The 6611-nt window shown below is 47.5% G+C and overlaps 1 protein-coding gene across 1 annotated transcript in view; it reads right to left on the bottom strand.

Moving 5' to 3' along the window:
* LOC144782821 (uncharacterized) overlaps positions 1–5213 on the bottom strand; it is a 169975-nt gene extending 164762 nt beyond the window's left edge. The window contains exon 1 of the mRNA XM_078662099.1: positions 5018–5213. The gene's annotated coding sequence lies outside the window, so the exon portion shown is untranslated. The remainder of the gene's footprint in view (positions 1–5017) is intronic.
* Positions 5214–6611: the final 1398 nt, after the last annotated feature.

The following is a 6611-nucleotide window of genomic DNA, read 5'->3' on the forward strand; positions in this document are numbered from 1 at the left end:
AGTTCAGTTCATAAGTCTTTATTCGAAATATTTCATCATAAAAGACATCATATATAAAAATATACATAAAACACAGTACTCTTGACAATATTAAAAGACAAAATACCCCAAATAAAAACATTAAAACTAGATTGATACAATCTAGGGTGCAACAATTGGTTTCAGCACACAAATAACCACTGTGTAAAGGGTTGGATATAATATACAACCACATAAACAATAAAACATTATTAAATTTGCAGTTACAGACGTACGACTGTATTAAGAAGAAGACTGTCAGTTAATCAACTCCATATGGGTGCCTAGCTCTGATAATCCAGGCCCAGCCCAGAAACTTTGCTACTGCTATGGTCATAAACTCAGATGTATTAGTTCTTAAAAGCCAAAGCACCTCCGCACCCACCCGTGTTCTCAATTTAGAATAAATTGGTTTTAACCATTTTCTCCGGGGTGCTAGATAAGCTTGGCAGGCAAAGAAGATATGACCTATTGATTCCTTTTGATCCCTACACTAAGGGCAAAACACAGAAGACTGTTCACTCCACTTATTTGTAAAGGTCCTCACAGGTAACGTCCGAACTCTGAGCTGATGATAGAGCTTTCTATCAGTGCTCCTAGTAATGACGTCCCAGTACTCCTCCAATTGAGGGTCAAGCTTATGGACCAGGAACCTGCCAGTCAATGAGATGGACTCTGTCTGGGCAACAATTTGGTGTCTTATAGACGCCCAATATAAAGCTTTAAATTCACCCTTTGAAGGAAAGGCATTATTTCCAGGGTCCGTCCACAGCAGACTAAGACCCATATTTCCCAACATAAGCTTCACTAATCTAAACCAGGGAAGATTACCTGATCCCACAATTGATCTTACATCTGAAATTTCATTAGCAAAGTGAGCCAGTTCTGGTGTTATCCATATTCTCCGCCACAGTGCTATCATCCTATACCGCGCTACATCAACAATATGGCGGCAGCCCATATCAAGCAATAAGGGTTTCATAGGAGTAGATTGTGGAAGACCAACCAAATTTCCTAAAAACTTATTCTGAATCCTGACTAACTGGGAAAGGTCTGAAAAACCCCATAGGTCTGCACCGTACATAATTGCAGAGCTTATTTTTGCATCATATATTTTTAACGCCGGCGCTATCCTTTTGGTTTGTGAGGTTCTTTGCTCCTTAAGTAGGCACCCTGTTAGTCGAGCTAATTTTAGACGGAGTGCATCAAGTTGGGGTTTCCATTTTAACCTATATTCTAAAACTACTCCAAGGTAAGTCATTACTTCCACCCAGTGGCGTAACGAAACTTGAGGGGGCCCCCCTGCAAACTACATGGAGGGGGCCCCCTCCCATCCTCTGTGCCAGTCTAGAGCTTTCAGGCCAGCGACCCGCCATAGTGCATGCAGGGGATGCGGGGCTATTGTTACGCCACTGTCACCAATCCAGCCGTTATAAGTAACACTGGATCGTGGAGTTAAAGGTTGGGCTTAGTCTGCCAGCAGGCTATCATAGGTGGTGGTCTATTCATTACAGCGTCCCTGCCATCAGTATGCCGGGGAAGTTTGCCCAATTTTAGGTGGGTTTCCTGATGCAGACCCTCTATTCCCACAATCTCTGGTAGACCCATGCCTATACACAGCGATATTAGGTGCACTATGCTTCCACCACGCTGTCTACCCTCATGAGTGTTACTCTACAGGTCTTATACAGGCCAAAGTATGAACACCTTCCAACAATGCACTCCAAGGACACCAGGAATCCAATAGAAATAGGAGCGGTTTCCATGTCAGGGGTATGCAGCACTATTGAAATATTGCAGAAAAGTGCTATAGGACTCGCAAAGTGTAATAGAAATAGCTATATGAAGACCAATATAGTACTACGTTTTGAAAGACATGGATCACAACGATAGTTGAAAAACTCCTCCTTACATCACAGCGAGTGGCTGACATTTTACTAAAAACTAAACTGAAACGAGAGGCGGTGGCGTGTGTGTGATAAATTCACTGCCTGTGCCTGCAGCAAAGGCCACTTTAAAAGATTGCGTCACTCGTGGTGCAATTCAACTGGGGGGCCCTTGTGCATGGATGAAATTTGCACTAACTGATCACACAAAAAACACTTTTCCACTCCTCTCTCTCAGTGTGAATGTTAACTCAAGGGCCAGTACTACGTTGCATCACCAGTTCTTGTCCTAACTTATAACAGTGCATCTGTTGGATGATCAGATTCCATACATATGGATGGACGCACAGGCTCAGGGGGTTCTTTGAAAAGTAAATGCAACTGTGGGTTAGCGGCAATGTACAATAATTCCATAAAATGCATATCATTATCTGAAATTTATATCATCTTTCTATCTTCCAATGTCCTTTGATCTAAATTAAAATTATTAACATTGATTCTATTAAAACATATTTAATCTCTTAATAATCTTGTGACAACAAAGTATTTGTGGAACAAGACGTAAGCGCACTCTTATCAATAACATGTTTCTAGCTGAGTCCAAACCTTCACACTCAGAACAAAAGTGCAAGCAATACCTTTTCCTCAGTCTTACTCAATTAGGTACAACTACCAATCATCAAACAAAAGTCAGAGTCTCCATTCTAAACCTGCTCATTACAAACGAAGGGAATACTAAGATTGACCGTCTGTACCCTGTAGAATAGTCTGACCACTTCATGGACCGGTACTCGTTCGCCCCCCCCCTCCCACTCTCCCCCCCCTCCCCTCTATCTCGCATCGACATCCAGGCTGAGGCTCTCCACTACAGCCTGGCTTGAGCCCAGCCCTGCCAGTGCTAAAACGAGGGATATTTCTATACCACCTGCCACCAATGACCAATGTTGCCTGCGCCCTGCCCCCCTGCCCTGCGGCTGAGTGCACCATTGCGGGCACTGACGGGCAGGCAGGCAGGCTTCCTTTAAGGACTCTCCCCAATACCCCCCCCCCCACACCCCCTCCACTCCTATCCTGACACGATGCAAAATGACATTAAAGCTTTGGAATATGGGTGAAATTGACAACACAAATAGACATCGGGGAGACCTGTTTGGCCACAAGACGACATTCTTAACACTGTCTGTAAGGCTCATGGCGGTGTCAGACGACATTCATCTTGTCTTAGACAAGAAGCTCACAACAGAGCAATAATCGTGAAACAGTCCAGTTCTGAGCGCTGCCTGTTGGCAAAGGAAGGCTTCGCTCACAGATGCTCAAGGGCAGACCGTGTTTGTCTTGTTTGTGACTCGGTTCATGTGGGTGACAGAGTGAATGTGCTTTCAGAATTCAGGATGGGTGGGGGAGTAATGTGTACCAAATAATTTCAAACTTCTGGGCAGCAATGACATAATTTAAAGAAAACATTGGTTAAAGCAACTGGTTTGGTGTTGGCTGGCAGTCTTTTGACTTGTTCAACGCTTGTTTTCTGTTTTTGTTTCTTTAAACTGGATGTTGAGGGTACTCCTAAGCCTTCAACATTAAAAATGTTAAAAAGAAGATTGGATTAAAGCAAAAATATTTTTGGGTTAAAAAAATAGCTTATTGGCATTAAAGCACCTGCACTGAGAGGATATAATCTGTGATTGGGGTGTCCAGGTTAAAGGACAGAACGGCCTCACGCACAGTGAAGTTAGCCAATGGTTGAAGTGGGGGGTTGGGGACCCATTTCCCCACACAATATTGGGCTGAAAGAAAATATGAATGATAAGACAGCAGCCCAGTGGATGGTAAGGGGTGGCCAAAAGCCCTGTTAGTCCTTTTCACAGTATTTACCCCTAGAGACCACTCCACCCTTCTTTAACGGCAGGGCTGCTTGGGCCTTCATCATTCTCTAACCTCCGCCAGCTGAATATTACCTATCACTCTGTTCGGACAGCAGCGAGTACAGTCACGTGCACACTCCCTCGAGGACTCAGGATGACCCAAGATCTGTTGAACCCGTACATTACTAGCGTGTGCAGGAAGGGTCACAGGCCAGCGTGGCCCCACAGCGTGTCCAGGAGGGTCTGAGCCGGTGTTGTCCTGGGGGGTGGAGGGGGTTGCGAGGGGGCGTGGGGGAGGCGGTCCCCAGGGCTCTGGTGCCAGGAGACCTACTCACCGTATAACTGATTTCCAATGAGCCATGTACATCTATCACATGTACAATGGTGTAACGCAAAATGATGGGCCCCTGCAGAATGTGTGGGGTCCCCGAGGGTCCCAATTCAGACGTAGGTTTCACGTAGGTTGAATGGGGGCTGTCCTAAAAGCTGGGGCTCCCCTCTGTACTGGAGGGGGGCAGGGACCTGTGTTTCCTCTCTGTGCATTCAGTCTCTTGAACACCTTTTTCCTCCTGTAATGCACCGCTTGCTCCTCTTGTATTTTGTTTGCTCGCGATTGTCACTTTTGCCTCATAAAACGTAACGTCTGCTTTTGTAAATTGTTCACTTGTAATGTTCTCTTGTATTAGTTCTGTTCCTACTGTGAAGCACTCTGACACCTTCGGGTAAAGTCCGCGCTTAAAAACGCACAAATAAATAAATAAATACGAGGAGAGCCTAGGACTGCAGCCAAGCGCCTGGAGGCGAAACAGTCCTCACTGCAAGATTTCAAGTAGGGGTGGGTTTCTGCAAAATTGTGTTCTCACCATACGTTCACTCACAACCTCGGGCCACAATACTACCGATCTATCTCTTGTTGTCATGGATGTACTAGGAACCGTTTATTGTAAAACCTCTGCTGACTTAAAATCCTTATGTTCATTACCACGAGCTTTCAGTGGCATTATAAATGAAAGGTGTTACGATTAGTCCGACTGGGTTGTTCTATCTTTATAGGCCTCGGAAGACAGAAAGATCATGATATTGCACTTAAGTGTTAGGGTGACTGCTGTAGGCGCATGAAACCACCAAGCTAACCGCCCGTCTATCTAACACAGATAGATTGATCCATCCTCCGTTACAGTCCGAATCTGACAGACTCCTGAGTCCTGACTGAGCAGGAGACACACGACATACATACTCGCTCACGCTCACCTTAGGCCTGGAATGGAGGACAGCCTGCAGCAGCTAAAGCGAGCGGGCGGCCACACTGCACTGGGCAGCAGAACTAGACAGGGGACGACTGACTGGGCGAGGGGCTTGAAGTTGCCACCAGAGACCAAGGGGCTGCCTAGTACTAGTGCGTACTACTCTTTAGTACCACGGCGGCGGGCGGCCGCACCCATTCTGGTCTGGTTCTTCTAAAGTCACGCGCTGCACGCACTACAATGCGGCTGCACGTGACAAAATTGGCACCCTGGTCACGAGGCAAGCACCCCCCACCCAAAAGACCGCGGCACCGCGGCGCGCAGACGCACCCTGATAGGCTGATAGACAACTGCGCGCCGCCACGGGCCACCGCCACGCCCACGAGCACGGACCATTTCTTTTTTTTATTTTTAAATTATGTTGTTGTGAAGACAGAGCCGTCCTGCCCAGCGCAGTGCGCTTGCGCCAACTATTTAATTAATTTAAAGGCTCGGGGCTCGGGCAGGCCGGCTGCGCACGTACGGCACGCACCGCCACCATAGAGTTTAAAAAAAATAGAGGCATGCACTGTGTCATCATCGGTGCGTGCGTGCACTGTTTGGCCTGGCTAACGGAGTTCCTTACTGTCAGTGCTGAGAGTGAGGGAGAGGCCCCTGGCTGAAGCGTGGGGGCCCCCTGCGCGGGGCTACCTGTGAACCGCCTCTAATGTTTAAATACAGGCAGTCCGGGCTGGCACGGCACCGTCCCTCGTGGTCGACGTGATGTGCTTGCTGGCTGGGGGGCTGCCGACAGGAGAGACGTGAGAGGGCCCTTGGAGCGTGTGAGGGCGGGGCCCTTGGAGCGTGCGTGGGGGCCCTGGGTCGGGGGGGGGGGGGGTGAGACTGTGTTAATACAGTCAGTGTTTCATTTAACCCGCTACTGTCTGCTAGCGCCTAAGCCCAATGCTGCATTGCTTGCAGCCATCATCTTACTCTGCTGAGAGTAGTGAGGCCAGGGGGCCCCCTGACCCGCGGGGCCCCCCGCACTGCGGGGGCTGCGGGGGCCTGTGTTACGCCCCTGCTTCCACCTGCTCTAAATCCATGCCATTCATGCTAACATGACTCTTCAGCAGCCTATTTTTTGTTAAAACCATGAATTTCGTTTTGCTCACATTCACCTGTAAGTCATTGAGTTTACAGAAAACCTCAAACTTATTTATTGCAGTTTGAAGTCCCATTTGTGTTTTAGAGAGGATAAGGGTGTCATCTGCAAAGATAAAAAGGGGAAACTTTGTACCACCCAAGACCGGGGCATCAGTGGATGAGTCTGCGAAATACTGCACTACTTGATTTATAAATAGCAGGAACAAAGTCCGGGCAAGAGCACACCCTTGTCTCACACCGCGATTAACTGAAAATCGCTCAGTTACCTGCCCCTGTCTACCCCATCTTACCCTTGCAAAATTATCCTCATGTAATCTTATTACTAGTTCCAACAAATCTCGGGGCATTCCCATTTTTCCCAAGGCAGCCCACAATTTATTTCTTGGGACAAGGTCGAAAGCGGACCTAAGGTCCACAAATGCTGCGTATAAGGTTCCTCCACCCAAGAGCACCACTTT

The sequence above is a fragment of the Lissotriton helveticus genome, chromosome 9 (genome assembly GCF_964261635.1).
Source record: "Lissotriton helveticus chromosome 9, aLisHel1.1, whole genome shotgun sequence".
Taxonomy (NCBI): Eukaryota; Metazoa; Chordata; class Amphibia; order Caudata; family Salamandridae; genus Lissotriton; species Lissotriton helveticus.